The 17,483-nt window shown below is 46.5% G+C and overlaps 1 long non-coding RNA gene across 1 annotated transcript; it reads left to right on the top strand.

The window, feature by feature from the left end:
* The first annotated feature begins 84 nt into the window (after positions 1 to 84).
* Positions 85 to 13,858, top strand: LOC145340364 (uncharacterized). The gene is made up of 2 exons (XR_013886243.1): positions 85 to 125; positions 13,686 to 13,858. It is a non-coding gene; the product is annotated as an uncharacterized LOC145340364 (long non-coding RNA).
* The last annotated feature ends 3,625 nt before the right edge of the window (positions 13,859 to 17,483 follow it).

The raw sequence follows: 17,483 nt of genomic DNA, 5'->3' as shown, positions 1-17,483 counted from the left end.
AACCTGGCCCTGCTTGTCAGCAGAAAGCAATCTAGGCCACTGCAAAAGAATAATAATCCAAGCAGGGTCTCATACAATATGATAAACTCATCAAGTTATTAACACTACAGCTGCTGCACTGGAAGGTGAGGCCTTTACTGAAAGATTGCTCTCAGTTATTGTTAAATTATAAGCAGGACATCAGTACAAATCTGACTGTGTCTATTTCTATGTGTGTACAGGTGAATGTGCTGTTAGAATACCAGAAACAGCAGTTATAAAAGTAATAGATTTAGAATGAATTGTGATCAAAATTGATGTGCTTTACTTTATATGCATGGATGTTTAATGGGTGGCACAGTGACACAGTGGTTAGCACTGCTGCCTCACAGAACCAGAGACCTGGATTTAATTCCGGTCTTGGGTGACTGTCTGTGTGGAGTTTGCAGGTTCTCTCTGTGCCAGTATGGGTTTCCTCTGGGTGCTCTGGTTTCCTCCCACAGTCCAAAACTGTGCAGGTTAGGTAGATTGGTCATGCTAAATTTCCCCTTAGTGTCCAAAGATGTATAGGTTAGACAGATTAGCCATGGAAATGGGGTTACAGGGATAGAGCAAGGGGAAGGGTCTAGATAAGATGCTCTTTCGAAGAGTCAGTGCAGACTCGATGGGTCAAATGGCCACCTTTTGCACTGTAGGGGTTCTGTGGTTCTATCGGGGGCAGTAGATCCCGAATGAATGCAGTGCACCTTGGCTGAGCACTGCACTAACAGCAGCATTATCCCTTTGATATAACCAGATCCTGTAGCTGGTATAACCAGTCTCTGGGAGTTTTTGCTGCCTGAGTGTTAATGTGAGTCAGTGTTTCATCTTGTAGGCTATTCACCTTTCAGGCTCTCAAGGAAGGATATAAATTGAGACATCTCTACAATGCTGTTCCAAGCCAATGTAACAGAAAAGGGATGTGTTCGTAAATTTTGTGATGACAAGTTCAGCACTTGGAGTGATCCAGCGACTGCCAGTGTAAAGTGGAATTGTGGCTTAGGCCAATGAACACCAATCTTGGGACAATGAATGCCTTGTAATGTCTGTTACTGAACTGTAGACTTATACAACAGGTTAGGAACATGAAATCAGGCTAATTGGTGCGGAGCCACAAGGCATGCTTGCTTTCATCGTCGGGGCATTGAGTTTAAAAATTGGCAAGTCATGTTGCAGCTTTATAGAACCTCAATTAGTCTGCATTTGGAATATAGTGTTCAATTCTGGCTGCCACACTACCAGAAGGATGTGGAGGCTTCGGAGAGAGTATAGAAAAGATTTACCAGGATGTTGTCTAGTATGGAGGGCATTAGTTACGAGGAGAGGTTGGAGGAACTTGATTTATTCTCACTGGAATGATGGAGGTCAAAGGATGACCTGATAGAAGTCTACAAAATTATGAGGGGCGTGGACAGAGTGGATAGTCAAAAGTTTTCCCAGTGTGGGAACAGATACGATAGTGAGTTTTAAGGGGCGTCTTGACAAATACATGAATAGGATGGGAATAGAGGGATATGGTTCCCGGAAGGGTAGGGGGTTTTAGTTCAGACAGGCAGTATGGTTGCTGCAGACTTGGAGGACTGAAGGGCTTGTTCCTGAGCTATAATTTTCTTTGTTCTTTGTTCATGTTAGAACAGATATTTTCTGTTCTCCACAGGTGTGGAGCGGCCTTCTCTAATTTCACAAATGCTAAATGAGGGGACACACACGAGATCGAGGAATGCTGGAAAAACACAGCAGATCTGGCAGCATGCACAGGGAAGGAAAATAGAATTAATGTTTTGAGTCTGTTCAACTCTTTGTCCAAACTGAAAAGAGAAAGAATGCGTCAGACATTAAACTGTACCTGTGAGATCAATCTTAAGAATGATGGCCTGTTGTCTGTGTTTCTGTGTTAGAGGGATAGGTACATTGAGACAATATATGGTTGGGATATTTTTAAAAAGGGTTTAAGATGGATGAGAAAGATCATTGAGCTCAAAGTTGAATTCTGAAGGCTGTTATGTACCAATCTGGAAGATGTGATGTTGCTCCTCCAGCTTATGCCGGGCACCACTGGAGCACTGCAGCAGGCCAAGGATGGACATGTAGGCATGAGAGCGAGGTGCTGCTTTAAAATGGCAAGCAACAGGAAAACCAGAGCCATGATTACAAACTGAGCAAAGGGCCGGAATTCTCCCAAAAAAAATTCTAAGTGCCGAATTTGGGTAAAAACTGGAGTAATCCACATTGTTTTTTTCAGTGGGAGTTCAGAGGAGAATCTCCCACACACTATGCACTGCAGAGGTCACTATCATGTGTATTATTAAAAATCAAGGGGCGAGGCCTATTGGTACTGGAGAGGCCAGCAGCATAACACTGAGCAGGCCACTCTGAATGCACCCATCTATCACTGCCATGTGCAGTAGCCCTGTTCTACCAGCCTCCCGATCGCTTGCCAGCCCAATGATCCCCGCAACTCCAGCCCTCTCAACACCCCCCAACGGCCCGATCGCTAAACCCTCCCCAACCATTCCTGGATCAGCCCCGAACACCTCCGCCCGATCTCCAGCCCCTCCCCACCCCACCGATTCTCTCCCCAACCGTTAACCCCTCCCCAGAGTGCTGAGCTCCTGAGCAGGCTGACCACATCCCCTCCCCTCCCCATCCGCCCTGATCGTTGGCCTCCCTCCTTCCCCCGCCGATCCTGTCTGCAGAGTGGCAGCAGGACCCTCCCATCCCCACCGGTCACCCCCATCAGGCCCTGGCCCTGTCAGATCCCACCCAGTCTCTACTCCCACCTAGACCTTGTCCCCTTGGTATCTCCCCATGCCCGATAAGCAGTGCCAAGGTATCCTGCCGGGCACTGGCACTTTGCCTCTTGGGCAGTGCCGGGGGCACTGGCTGGCACTGCCAGAGTGCCAATGTTCGGGGGCACCACCCAACACCTGACCCTGTTTGGCCCCCTTAACTCCAATAGGGTTGTGCCCCTAGCTCCCCAAAAGTACTTTCATTGTTTAAATGTTAATAACCTGCCTTCCTCATCAAATGTATAAAAATGGTTCTGATTAAAATTATTACCATTTTTAAAATGTTTAAATTGTTAACTTTATAAAATGATTTTTGTAAAATAAATCTCATTTACTCTGCTGCCTTTACCCTGGTTTTCTGTTGCACTGACTGGAAACCATGTCCACACGACATGCTGCCACGACAAGTTCTCGTGAGACTAATGTGGAATACTCCGAAAGGGTTCCTGAATGGAGAGACCTGGGAATGTATGTACACAAACCTTTGTCGGCGGTAGGACAAGTTAATTCCCAGGATGCGGGTATCACTAGCCATGCCAGCATTTATTGCCCGTCCCTAATTGCCCTTGAACTAAGTGGCCCACTAGACCATTTCAGAGGGCATTTTAAGTGTCTATCACATACTATACCTGTCCAGTAATTTAATAACTACGTTACTATGACTATGGGGTGGCACGGTAGCACAGTGGTTAACACTGCTGCTTCACAGCTCCAGGGGCCTGGGTTCGATTCCCGGCTTGGGTCACTGTCTGTGTGGAGTTTGGACACTCTCCTCGTGTCTGCATGGGTTTCCAGGTGCTCCGGCTTCCTCCCACAGTCCAAAGATGTGTGGGTTGATTGGCCATGCTAAAATTGCCCCTTAGCGTCCTGAGATGTGTAGGTTAGAGGGATTAGCAGGTAAATATGTAGGGATATGGGGTAGGGCCTGGATGGGATTGTGGTCGGTGCAGGCTCGATGGGCCAAATGGCCTCTTTCTGCACTGTAGGGTTTCTATACCTTAACACTGTTACAAAGACATCTGGGATCTGGCTTAATAAGTAGAGACATAGAGCCATAATTGTGCCAAGGAGATTGGAAGTGAGTATTAGGGAATTTCCTATACTTGCTCGTGTATATTTACACCAGGGAGGTAGGCATAGGCTGGGAACAGGCCTCGCACCTCCAAGATAAGCCAGAGGTGCCAACAGAGGTATGTGGGTAGCACACTGCCTCTATTTATTGGGACGTTGGCCCACTTGTATCCGTGGCTGTTTGACTGTCTGGCCTCATCCTTCAATCCCCATCCTCCCATACATGCCTTCTAAGCATCCTATGCCCCCTCCATGCTCACTCATCCAGTATGCACCAGGTATCTATGATGAGTCATACAATAACACTGGGAAATGTTTGAAATGCTCATTAATTAAAAATCCAGTCAACGTTCTCTTTGAAAAATATTGCCCCATCACCTTCTCAAAAATCTGTCAATCAAGCACAAGCTATGAGTGTTCCGTTGATTTCTGAATTAAAAGGTGTGAAGTGGGTTGAAAATACAGGCATTGATTAAAGGAGGATCAAGGCAATTATGTAGACTCGTCATCAGACTTGAAACTCAGGCAAGCATTCATAATGAGGCCAGCTGGTATCTGTTCAGCTTGTTGTCCTTAATACAGTTGCCAGGTGGATGAATGTATGAAAATCAGGCCCATGGAAATCCAGCCGAACAAGGAAGTTTTGATAAACTTTCACAAAACTCCACTTTGGCCAGAGCTGTAGTTTTTCTCACATTCTTGGTATTGTATTTGAGGAAACACATCAAGGTTTTGGAGAGCGTACTAAGGAGATTTGCTAAAATGACATCAAAGAATAAGGGATTTCAGTTATGTGAGAGACCAGGGACTAAAATTATCCTCCTTAGAACAGGAAATAGTAAGAGATTTAATAAAATGGTCCAAAAATAGGAAAGGTTTCAATAGAGGAAACAGAATGAAATTATTTCCACTGAGAGAAAGGTGCTTGAATCGAGTATACAGATTGTAGATGATTGATATAAAATCTAAAGGGAAGATGAGGGACAGTTTTCGAACTCGGTCAGTTGTTGTGATCTGGAAGGTGCGGTCGGTAGAAGCGGGTTCAATAAGGAAGTACTGAAGGAAATTGGTTAATAACTTGAAAGGGGAAACAGTTGCAGAGCTCTGGGAGAAGGGTAAGGGGAAGTGGGACTAACTGGAGGGTTCTTTCTAAAAGAAACCTCTATATCCCATCCCCCACATCACCCCAGGCCCTACAACCCTTTCACCTCCGACATCGCCCACACCCCTACACCACCCCCAACCCCCACATCATTCCCCCCCCTCACATCACCCCTACCCCCTACATTACCTCATCCCAACATTACCTCCACCCTCAACACTGCCCCAGGATCACCTCCACCCCTGGAGAAAACTCAACCCAGCATTTCTCCTCCTCCCCATCCAAACCCACTCCCCTCATCACTCGCACATCGCTCCTACACTCACACCACCCCTAACCCCACACCACCCCTACCCTCCACATTATCCCAAACCGTTCATCACCCTTACCCCTCGTAGCACCTCTGTCCCAAATATCCCCACCCCTCACATCTCTCCTGCTCTCTCCTCCTCAGGGCTATCTGTCATTTCTTATTCAGTTTAGCCTCCACTGACTTCTGTTCTCCATTTAACACATTCTGCTTTCTTACTGAACAGTCAAGGCTATTCTAGATTTAGGATGGACAGATTTAGGTGAAGTTGCATTGCTGGTTAACGATCAAATGAACACAATAGTGAGGAAGGATATTGGAATCTGTGAACAGAGCTGAGAAACAACAAGTGTGCAAGCTAATGAAACAAATTCTAAGTACTGAACGAGTGAGACACGGGAGAGAATCGCGTCGGTTTTTTGTTTGGGCTGCAAGTTGCAATCCTATGGCACTTGCGAAATAAAAGCCTCAATGCAGTTCTCGCCAGAATGGGCCCTCTGGGCTCATGGCTCGTTCAAAGTGGTTGCAGCTATATGGCATTAACAACGGAGGGCTGCATCAAACCAGCTGCTGGGGCGGCAATGCCAGACAGGCTGAATGCATTGGATTAATTTCCTGCCGCAAAGGATACAAGGTTGAGTGCAAAAGAGGGACAGGTATTTGGACAGCATGTCTCAAACAAATGAAGGATTGGTGGATGCACACTTTTGTGTTGGAGGCTGACCTGGTTATCATTCATGGTCCTGTCCTCCTCCTCCACCTGAGATCCGGGGCTCTCACCTCAAAGGTATTGAGAATTCTCAGGATGGTTAGCCCACCCACTGTCTTCTCCTGCTCCCACTGATTATGGGTCTTCTTCTTCTATTGGAACAGAAGAAGGTGATGAAAGCCTGATGGCTGAAAGGGCACAGTATCCACAGGAGAAAGTCTGGGTCAGGAAACGGTCGCCATGGGTGGCAGGGTCCAAGGCATGGCCAAGTCACCATGGGCAACGGCTGAGGGCCTCGAGACACTTCTCGAGTCAGTATGGCCCATGGTGGAGTGGCTTGGGAAGACTGAAGACTCAGCGAGCTATGACTGCTGGCCTTACCAATCTGGTTATCCCATTATAGAAAAGATATTATTAAACTTGAAAGAATGCAAGAAAGATTTACTAGGATGCTCCTGGAACTTAATGGTTTGAGTTACAAGGAGAGGCTGGATAGACTGGGATTTTTTTCCCTGGAGTGTAGGCTTCAGGGTGATCTTATAGAGATCTATAAGATAATGAGGGGCATAGATCAAGAAGAAGTCAATATCTTTTCCCAAAGACAGGGGAGTCTAAAACTAGAGGGCATAGGTTTAAGGTGAGAGGGGAGAGATCCAAAAGGGGCAATTTTTTCACTCAGAGGATGGTGAGTGCTTGGAATGAGCTGCAAGAGGCAGTAGTAGAGGCAGGTACAATTTTGTCTTTTAAAAAGCATTTAGACAGTTACATGGATAAGATGGGTGTAGAAGGATATGGGCCAAATGTAGGTAATTTGCATTAGTTTAATGGTAAAAATTGGGCAGCATGGACAAGTTGGGCCAAAGGCCTGTTTCAAAGAACAAAGAACAAAAACAGCCCGGGAAACAGGCCCTTCGGCCCAACGAGCCCGCACTGCCATTTTAACATTACCAGTCCCCCCTCCACCCACGACCCTTATCTATTGTTTATGGCATTCTACACTGAGGGAAAACTAATTTAGGGACAATTTATTACCTCCAATCAGCCTAATAGCACATCTTTGGGGTGTGGGAGGAAACCGGAGCACCCGGAGAAAACCCACGCAAGCACGGGGAGAATGTGCAAACTCCCACAGACACCGGCCCAAATCCATGTGTCTGTACAGCAAACAGTGATAGTCACTGAGCTGTCGTGTTGCCCAGCATCTGGTCCAGTTTAAGCACACACTAACGACATGAAGCACTAGGCCAATCTCGAACATTCAAGAGCAGCTCAAGTACGACCCATCGCGTGTATGCCCCTCGTTGGACAACAAGGCGGACCGACTTAAAACCTGTGAATTAAAAGAGAAAAAACATTAGTATCATACATTTACATTACCATTTATATTACATTTATATCATCTTTATACGTTACCAGGGATGTCCCAATGCTAATGAACCTTATTTAAAACAATCTCCTATATCCACCAATCTCCAACCCACTCATGTGCCTGTCTAAGTTACTCTTAAACAACTCCAGCATGCCTGCCTCCACCACTTTCCATGCTGTAAACTCTATGATTCTATGACACAGAGCACTGTCGCTGAGGGGCTTGTTCCAATCTCTGAGGGCCATCGCCAAGGGCTCACACACCATGGGGCAAACACAGTTGGACCTCCAGGACTGACAGCACCAGGTGACACAGGAGCTTCTAAAGCTCAGTCCAGCTGCTCTGGCATCCCATAGAATGGCTCAGGAGCCCATTGGCAGCCCAAGGGAGGAGGAAGGGCCAGGGGCCATGCTGGGGTCTTCCACCTGGGAGACTCTGGCCATTGCTTGGCCCTGCAATTCCACCCCCTGATACCATGTATCTCATGGGCAGCAGGATGAACAGGGTGGCATGGATATTTCTGTGCACCAGAAAGTCAGCTGGAGTCGTCCAGTTCCGGCCCTCCAGTGGACGCCTGTCAAGGGCATCACAGGCCATGGGGCACAGAACACAGCTGGCTGCCTTCAACCCCAATACACATCCTGGGGACACACCAGATAAAGAAGTTGTAGGGCCACCAAGAGGACACAGGTGAAGAACTACACTAATTATGTTTAAGAAATTGGCACTGTTAATGATCACGTCTAACTGTTTTTTGGCACTGTAAGTATCAGCACTCCATGTTAATGCATTCAGAGCTGAGACGAATCTGTCTGTGATCTGCCTCCCACATGGGTGACCATTGCTTGCTCAGTCCCAGAAGGGCTCCAAGCGTTGTCCTGTGTGGGACAGGCCAACTGAGTGTCCCGGCACTTATGCCAGACCCCTGACTGGCGTTGAACTCCAAGCACTCACCCCAACTTGTCCCAGCAATGGGTCACACAACCTGACATGGCAGCCCAGCACCCACCAGACCCTGGGACCACACCCCCATGAAGCACACAGGTGAATGATGCTCATCTCGAAGCAAACCATCTGAACATTCAGTAAGTGAAACGCCTTCCTATTCAAGAACCGCAGCGCCTGATGTTTTGCGGACTGCAGTGTGGTATGTGTACAAAAAGTTGCCCTCTGCATAGTTGGCATCCCAGCGATGGTGGCAAAGCTTGCGGCTCGGGCTTCCTGTTGGATGTGGCACACATTGAAATGGGTGTAGTGGTCTTGCCAGGCAAACAGGGGATCCGTCACCTCACAGACACACGTGTGGACCAAGAGCTGTGAAATCTCATGGAGGACTCCGCTGGAAGGATCCAGTGGCAAAAAGGTTGAGAGCCACCGGGAGCAGGTATCCCCCTGTACCACAAAGTGCCGAGTCCATGAGGATCTGATACAAGTGCCACTCTGTCTTGTTATTGAGCCGAAGCTTGCAGTGGCACTGCTGCTCATCAACTCCTCAAAGGGCACACATGTCCTGAACTGCCGGGGTCTCTGGCTCCTCTGGCCCTGGCCTCTTACCCTCGGGCTGATGGCCATCTATCTCCTACCATTGACCAGAAGCTCCCTGTCCTTCTGTTCCAGCCTCTGGCCTGGTTCTGCCTGACAGTGTGCACACATCCTCCCCCTCCACAGCCACAGCCACAAGAATAACCACCATGTCTATTGGCTCTAATCCAAAGTCCAGCTTTGCTCTGGAGGGGTGGGATGTGGGGAGAAAGAGAGCGAGAGAAAGAGAGATAGAAATTCTGTGAGGTTTCGATCCCAGGATCCACACTCCTTCCCAGCAACCTGTGTCCTCACAGTCTGGATGGTGGCAAGTTGACACCATCCCAATGCCATGCACCACCGCGGCGATTTGGTGACCGGCACTGCACCCTGGCCATGGAGGGCATGGACAGCATATGGAGGCTGCACGGGGGGGCGGGGGATCCCGTTGGGATACTCTTGGAGCATAGACATGGGTGCACCCAGCTAAATGTCTGGTGCAGTGTCGAAGAACAAAGAAAATTACAGCACAGGAACAGGCCCTTCGGCCCTCCGAGCCTGCACTGACCATGCTGCCCGACTGAACTAAAACCCTCTATCCTTCCGGGGACCATATCCCTCTATTCCCATCCTATTCATGTACTTGTCAAGATGCCCCTTAAAAGTCATTATCGTATCTGCTTCCATTACCCCCCCCGGCAACAAGTTCCAGGCACCCACTACTCTCTGTGTAAAAAACTTGCCTCGAACATGTCTTTTAACCCTTGCCCCTTGAACCTTAAACCTGCGCCCCCTAGTAATTGATTCTTCCACCCTGGGAAAACGCTTCTGACTGTCCACTCTGTCCATACCTCATAATCTTATAGACTTCTATCAGGTCTCCCCTCAACCTCCGTTGCTCCAGTGAGAACAAATCAAGTTTCTCCAAGTTCTCCTCATAGCTAATGCCCTCCATACCAGGCAACATCCTGGTAAATCTTTTCTGTACCCCTCCAAAACCTCCACATCCTTCTGTTGGTGAACAGTATATTCCAAGTGCAGCCTAACTAAGGTTTTATAAAGCTGCAATATGACTTGCCAATTTTTAAACTCAATGCTCCAGTTGATGAAGGCAAGCATGCTGTATGCCTTCTTGACCACCTTATTCAACTGTGTTACCACTTTCAGTGGTCTGTGTACCTGTATACCCAGATCCCTTTGTCTATCAATATTTTTAAGAGTTCTGCCAATTACTGTATATTTCCTATCTGTATTAGTCCTTACAAAATGCATTACCTCACATTTGTCCGGATTAACCTCCATCTGCCATCTCTCCACCCAAGTCTCCAACAAATCTATACCTTGCTGTATCCTGTGATGGTCCTAATCACTGTCCACTATTCTACCAACCTGTGTGTTGTCTGCAATTTACTAATCAAACCAGTTTCATTTCCCTCCAAATCATTTATATATATCACAAACAGCAAAGGTCCCAGCACTGATCCCTGAGGGAAGCCACTTGTCACAGCCCCCCATTCAGGAACCCTTTGCTACCCTGTCTTCTATAAAGGAGTATTCGCAATAAAGTGGATGAACTTGCAGCGTGGATCAGTACCTGGGACTTTGATGTTGTGGCCATTTCAGAGACATGGATAGAGTAGGGACAGGAATGGTTGTTGCAGGTTCCGGGGTTCAAATGCTTCAGTCGGAGTAGAGAAGGAGGTAGAAGCGGGGGAGGGGTAGCATTATTAGTCAAGGATTGTATCACGGTGTCAGAGAGGAAGTTTGATGAGGACTTGTCTGTTGAGGTAGTATGGGCTGAGATTAGAAATAGGAGAGGAGAGGTCACCCTGTTGGGAGTCTTTCATAGACCTCCTAAAAGTTCTAGCGAGGTTGAGGAAAGGATTGCGGAGACGATCCTGGACAGGAGTGAAAGTAATAGGGTAATTGTTATGGGGGACTTTAACTTTACTAATATTGATTGGAATAGCTATAGCTCTAACTCCTTAGAGGGGTCAGTTTTTGTACAAAGTGTGCAGGAGGGTTTTTTGAGTCAGTATGTTGACAGGCCAACTAGAGGTGAGGCTATATTGGATTTGGTGCTGGGAAATGAGCCAGACCAGGTGTTAGACTTGGAAGTTGGGGTGCATTTTGGTGATAGTGACCACAATTCGGTTAGGTTCACCTTAGTGATGGAAACGGATAGGCATGAACCTCGGGTCAGTAGTTTTAGCTGGGGGAAGGGTAATTATGAGGCTATTAGGAGAGAATTAGGAAGCATAGGTTGGACTAGGAGACTACAGGGTCTCGGAACGTCCGAAATGTGGAGTTTTTTCAAGGAGCAGCTACTGCGAGTCCTTGATAGGTATGTCCCTGTCAGGCAAGGAGGTATTGGTTGAGCTAGGGAAACGTGCTGCACTAGGAAAGTTGATTCGCTGGTTAAAAAGAAAAAGGAGGCTTATGTCCGGATGAGACTTGAGGGCTCAGGTAGTGCACTAGAGAACTTTAGATTGGCTAGGAGGGAGTTAAAGAGTGAGTTAAGAAGGGCTAAAAGTGGACATGAGAAGACTTTGGCTGATAGGATTAAGGAGAATCCTAAGGCGTTCTATAGATATGTTAAGAACAAAAGGTTGGTTAGGGCAAGATTAGGGCCAGTTATAGACAGCAGTGGGAATTTATGTGTGGAACCGGAAGAGATTGGAGAGGCATTGAACCAATATTTCTCTTCGGTGTTCATGCAGGGGGACATAAATGTAGTTGTGGAGAACACTGGGTTACAGGGTTGTAAACTGGACAGTATTACAGTTGACAAGGAGGATGTGCTAATTATTCTTGAGGGTTTGAAAATAGATAAGTCCCCTGGGCCGGATGGGATTTACCCTAGGATTCTCTGGGAGGCAAGGGAGGAGATTACAGAGCCTCTGGCTCTGATCTTCATGTCGTCGTTGGTCACTGGTATAGTGCCAGAAGATTGGAGGTTAGCGAATGTTGTCCCATTGTTTAAGAAGGGGAACAGAGACTTCCCCAGGAATTATAGACCAGTGAGTCTTACTTCTGTTGTGGGTAAGGTTTTAGAAAAAATTATTAGGGATAGGATTTATAGTTATTTGGAGAGTAATGAAATGATTAGAGATAGTCAGCATGGTTTTGTGGAGGGTAGGTCGTGCCTTACTAACCTTATTGAGTTTTTTGAGAAAGTGACTGAAGAGGTGGATGGGGGTAAGGCAGTTGACATGGTGTATTTGGACTTTAGTAAGGCGTTTGATAAGGTTCACCATGGAAGCCTTCTGCAGAAAATGCAGATGTATGGGATTGAGGGTGATTTAGGAAATTGGACTAGGGATTAGCTGGCGGATAGGAGATAGAGGGTAGTGGTTGATGGTAAGTATTCGACATGGAGTTCAGTTATGAGTGGTGTGCCTCAGGGATCTGTTTTGGGGCCACTGCTGTTTGTAATTTTTATAAATGATCTGGATGAGGGTATAACTGGGTGGATTAGTAAATTTGCTGATGACACCAAAGTCGGAGGTGTGGTGGATAGTGAGGAAGGGTGTCTTAGTCTACAGGGAGACTTGGTCAAGTTGCAGAGCTGGGCCGAGAGGTGGAGGATGGAGTTTAATGCGGAAAAGTGTGAGGTAATTCACTTTGGCAGGAATAATGGATGTGTAGAGTATAGGGCTAACGGTAGGACTCTGAATAGTGTGGATGAACAGAGGGATCTAGGTGTATGTGTACATAGATCCCTGAAAGTTGGGAATCAAGTAGATAGGGTTGTTAGGAAGGCATACGGTGTCTTGGCGTTTATTGGTAGGGGGATTGAATTTAGGAGCCGCAGCGTCATGTTGCAACTGTACAAAACTCTGGTGCGTCCGCACTTGGAGTATTGTGTGCAGTTCTGGTCCCCACATTATAGGAAGGATGTGGAGGCTTTGGAGAGGGCGCAGAGGAGGTTTACCAGGATGTTGCCTGGTATGGAGGGGAGGTCCTATGAGGAGAGACTGAGGGATTTGAGGTTGTTTTCGTTAGAAAGAAGGCAGCTAAGAGGGGACCTTATTGAAACATATAAGATGATTAGAGGTTTAGATAGGGTGGATAGTGATAGCCTTTTCCCTCGGATGGAGAAAGCTAGCACGAGGGGGCATAGCTTTAAATTAAGGGGGGGTAGTTATAGGACGGTTGTCAGGGGTAGGTTCTTTACCCAGAGGGTGGTGAGGGATTGGAATGCCCTGCCTGCTGCAGTTGTGGATGCGCCTAGTTTGGGGGCGTTTAAGAGATCAGTGGATAGGTTTATGGATGGAAAGGGATTGGTTTAGGTTAGAGGGTCATTGTTTTTTAACTGGTCGGCGCAACATCATGGGCCGAAGGGCCTGTTCTGTGCTGTAATGTTCTATGTTCTATAATTGAGTAAGAAGTCTCACAACACCAGGTTAAAATCCAACAGGTTTGTTTGGTAGAAAATGCCATTAGCTTTCAGGGCTCTGCCCCTTCATCAGGTGAGGGGGGAGTTCTGATCACAAACAGGGCATATAAAGACACAAACACAGTTTACAGAATACTGATTACAATGCGAGTCTTTCCAGCTAATCAAGTCTTTAAGGTGCAGACAATGTGAGTGGAGATAGCATTAAGCACAGGTTAAAGAGATGTGTATTGTCTCCAGACAGGACAGTAAGTGAGATGTTGCAAGCCCAGGCACGTCATGGGGGTTATAAATAGGGTGACATGTACCCAAGGTCCCGGTTGAGGCCGTCCTCATGTGTGTGGAATTTGGCTATCAGTTTCTGCTCAGTGACTCTGTGCTGTCGTGTGTCCTGAAGGCTGCCCTGGAGAACACTTACCCGAAGATCAGAGGCTGAAAGAACGTGACTGCTGAAGTGTTTGCCAACAGGAAAAGAAGAGTCTTGCCTGGTGATTGACACCTCACCTGACGAAGGGGCAGAGCCCCGAAAGTTAATGGCATTTGCTACCAAATAAATCTGTCGGACTTTAACCTGATGTTGTGAGACTTCTTATTGTGTTTACTCCAGTCCAACGCCGGCATTTCCATGTCATCACTTCTATAACCGAATCAGTTCTGTAACCATCTTGCAGCTCACCTCTGATCCCATGCGACTTCACCTTCTGTACCAGTCTGCAATGAGGGAGCTTGTCAAAGGCCTTATTGAAGTCCATGTAGATAACATCTATTGCCCCACCCTCATCAATCATCTTCATCACTTCCTCAAAAAATCCGATCAAGGTACTGAGACATGACCTCCCCTTCACAAAACCATGTTGCCTCTCACTAATATGTCCATTTATTTCCAAGTGGGAATAAATCCTGTCTCAAAGAATCCTCCCCAATAATTTCCCTACCACTGACATAAGGCTCACCAACCTATAATTACCTGGATTATCCTTGCTACCCTTCTTAAACAAAGGGACCACATTGGCTATTCCCCAATCCTATGTAACCTCCTCTGTAGCCAGTGAGGATACAAAGATTTCTCTCAAAGCCCCTGCAATTTCTTTCCTTGCCTCTCTCAGTATTCTGGGGTATATCCCATCAGGCCCTGGGGACTTGTTTGCCTTAACATTTCTCAAGGACCCCAATACCTCCTCCTTTTTGATCTCAACTTGACTTAAATTATCTACACATCCTTCCCCAGCCTCTTCATCCATCAATTCCATCTCTTTGGTGAATACTGACGCAAAATACTCACTTAATACCTTGCCCACTTCCTTCGGCTCCATACATAGATTCTTTCCCCTGTCTTTGAGTGGGCCAACCCTCTCTCCCCTGTCCTTGAGTGGTTACCCTCTCGCTCTTTATACATGTATAAAAAGCCTTGGGATTTTCCTTCATCCTGCTGGCCAATGCATTTTCATGACCTCTTTTAGCCCTCCTTACTCCTTGCTTAAGTTTCTTTCTACTTCCTTGTATTCCACGCTTGCTTCATGTGTTCCCAGCCTCCTCACTTTGACAGATGCTTCCTTTCTCTCTTTGACTAGGCTCACAATATCTCTCATTATCCAAGGTTCCCAAAACTTGCCATACTTATCCTTCATCCTTACAGGAATGTGCCGGTCCTGAATTCCTATCAATTTAACTTAAAAGCCTCCCACATGCCAGATGTTGATTTATCCTCAAACATTTGCCTCCACTTTACAGTCTCCAGTTCCTGCCTAATATTGTTGTAATTAGCCTTCCCCCAGTTTAGCACTTTCACTTAAGGACTGCACTTATCTTTATCCATCAGTACCTTAAAGCTTACTGAATTGTGGTCACTGTTCCCGAACTGCTCCCCTACTGAAACATCAAGCACCTGGCCGGGCTCATTCCCCAGTACCAGATCCAATATGGCCCCTTCCCTAGTTGGGCTATCTACATACTGTTTCAAGAAGCTCTGCTGGATGCTCCTTACAAACTCTGTCCCATCCACACCCCTAGCACTAAGTGAGTCCCAGTCAATACAGGGGAAGTTAAAATCTCCCAACACAACAACCCTGTTACTTTTATACCTTGCCAAGGTCTTCTTACATATCTGTTCCTCTATCTCCCGCTGGTGTTGGGAGGCCTATAGTAAACACCCAATATTGTGACTACATCCTTCCTATTCCTGAGCTCTACCCATATTGCCTCTCTGTATGAACATGCCGAGGTGTCTTCCTGCAGTACAGCTGTGATATTCTCTTTAACCAGTTGTGCAACTCCTCCACCCCTTTTACATGCCCCTGTATCCCACCTGAAACATCTGTATCCTGGAATGTTAAGCTGCCAACCCTATCCTTCCCTTAACCAAGTCTCAATAAAGGCAACAACATCATAGTTCCAAGCTCTAATTTCATCTGCCTTACCTGTTACACTTCTTGCATTGAAACAAATGCATTTCAGTCCACCAGACCATCTTTGATTAGTAACCACACCCTGCCTGCTCTTCCTCTGAGTCTTACTGGCCCTGGCTCTACTCTCTAGTTCCCCTTCAGTTAATTCACTTTTGCTTTGGTGGCCACCCCTCTGCCAAACTAGTTTAAATCTTCCGTGTGACTCTAACAAACCTCCCAGAATGTTTTTTCTAGTCCAGTTTAGATGTAACCCATCCTTCTTTCAGGAATGGCTTACAGTTCAGACACGCAGTTTGAGGAGACATGTTAACACCTGCAGAGTTCCCTTGATTGGAGTAATAGCTGCTAGAGCAGGTCCTCATTTCTGTCAGTGGGGCCTGAGATACAAGACCTGGAGTCAGCCACAGACCTTTTCTGGCAGACAGATAGCAGGGTAACTGTGGCAACGTCAGTGGGGTCAGGCATGCACTTCCTATGCGAACCCCAGGCATTATTCAGTGGGCAATGGGGATTTGTACGACACAAGCCCCAGGCCAGCAACAATGGTTACGGTTAAGACCTGCACCCCTACAACCCAGAGGTTGGTTCTCAGTGGTACTCACCACCTGGCTCACTCTCTAAACCATGTTAATGTAGAGCAGCTATAATTCTCACTGACATAACATCTGTGCGGGAAACTGGTTAATATAAGTTAGAGGTTAATCGGGTGCTGAACCCAATAATCATATTGAAATGCATTCAAAAGCATGCTAATTGTCATCTCACCCACTTTGGATGCAATCCTTTTCACGCCTGGAAGAAGTGTCTGGTAATATGGGAGCCAGTTTGAAAATGAGCGCATTTCTCATTTTTTGCTCCTCACATAATCTCACCAACTCACCTCATTGAACAAGAAGCGGCACAAGGTTCTATAAACTCTGGAACAGTTCCTACAGATTGGAGAGCAGCTAATGTAACCCTGCTGTTTAAAAAGGGAGGTAGAAAAAAATTAAACTCAGTACAACTGACGCCAGTAGTGGGGAAAACTCTGGAATCCATTCTCAAAGATTTTATAGCAAAATACTTGGAAAACAGTGGCAGGATTGGATAGAATCAGCATAGATTTTTGAAAGGGAAATCATGCTTGACAAATTTACTGGAATTCTTTGAGGATGTAACTAATAGCATTGATGAAGGAAGCCAGTGGATGTGGTTTATTTAGACTTCCTAAAGGCTTTCGACAAATCGGATATAGAAGATTTGCATGTAAAATTAAAGCATGTGGGATTGGTGTAGAGTATTGAGATTGAGAGAAAACTGATTGGCAGACAGGAAATAAAGAGTAGGAATAAACAAGTCATTTTCCAAATGGCAGGTAGTGACTAGTGGGGTGTTGCAGGGATCAGTGCTGGGAACCCAGCTATTCATTATACATATTAATAATTTAAATGAGGGAATTAAATGTAATCTCAGTTCAAAAAACATGGGGTGATTCTCCCCCAAAATTCTAAGTGTTGAATTTGTGGGAAAACTGGAGTAATTCACGCTGTTTCTTTCAATGACCTCTACAGTGCACAGTGGGAGTTCAGACTAGAATCTCCCACACTCTGTGCACTGCAGAGATCACCAGGATGATTATCATTAGATTTCAGGGGATGGGTCCTGTTCAAGGAGAGGCTGAAATCAGCGGGCCTCTGTGCATGCTCAATACCCCCCAAAGTCTCAGCCCCTGGTTTGCTGGCCAGTTCGATTGCTGGCCAGCTCAGGACCCTCACAGTGCTGCCCCCCTTCACCCCCCAATGACCCAATCA

The sequence above is a fragment of the Carcharhinus amblyrhynchos genome, chromosome 3 (genome assembly GCF_965287045.1).
Source record: "Carcharhinus amblyrhynchos chromosome 3, sCarAmb.v2.hapA, whole genome shotgun sequence".
Lineage (NCBI taxonomy): Eukaryota > Metazoa > Chordata > Chondrichthyes > Carcharhiniformes > Carcharhinidae > Carcharhinus > Carcharhinus amblyrhynchos.
Note: the sequence above shows the minus strand (reverse complement) of the source record. Positions and strands in the feature narration are given on the sequence as shown.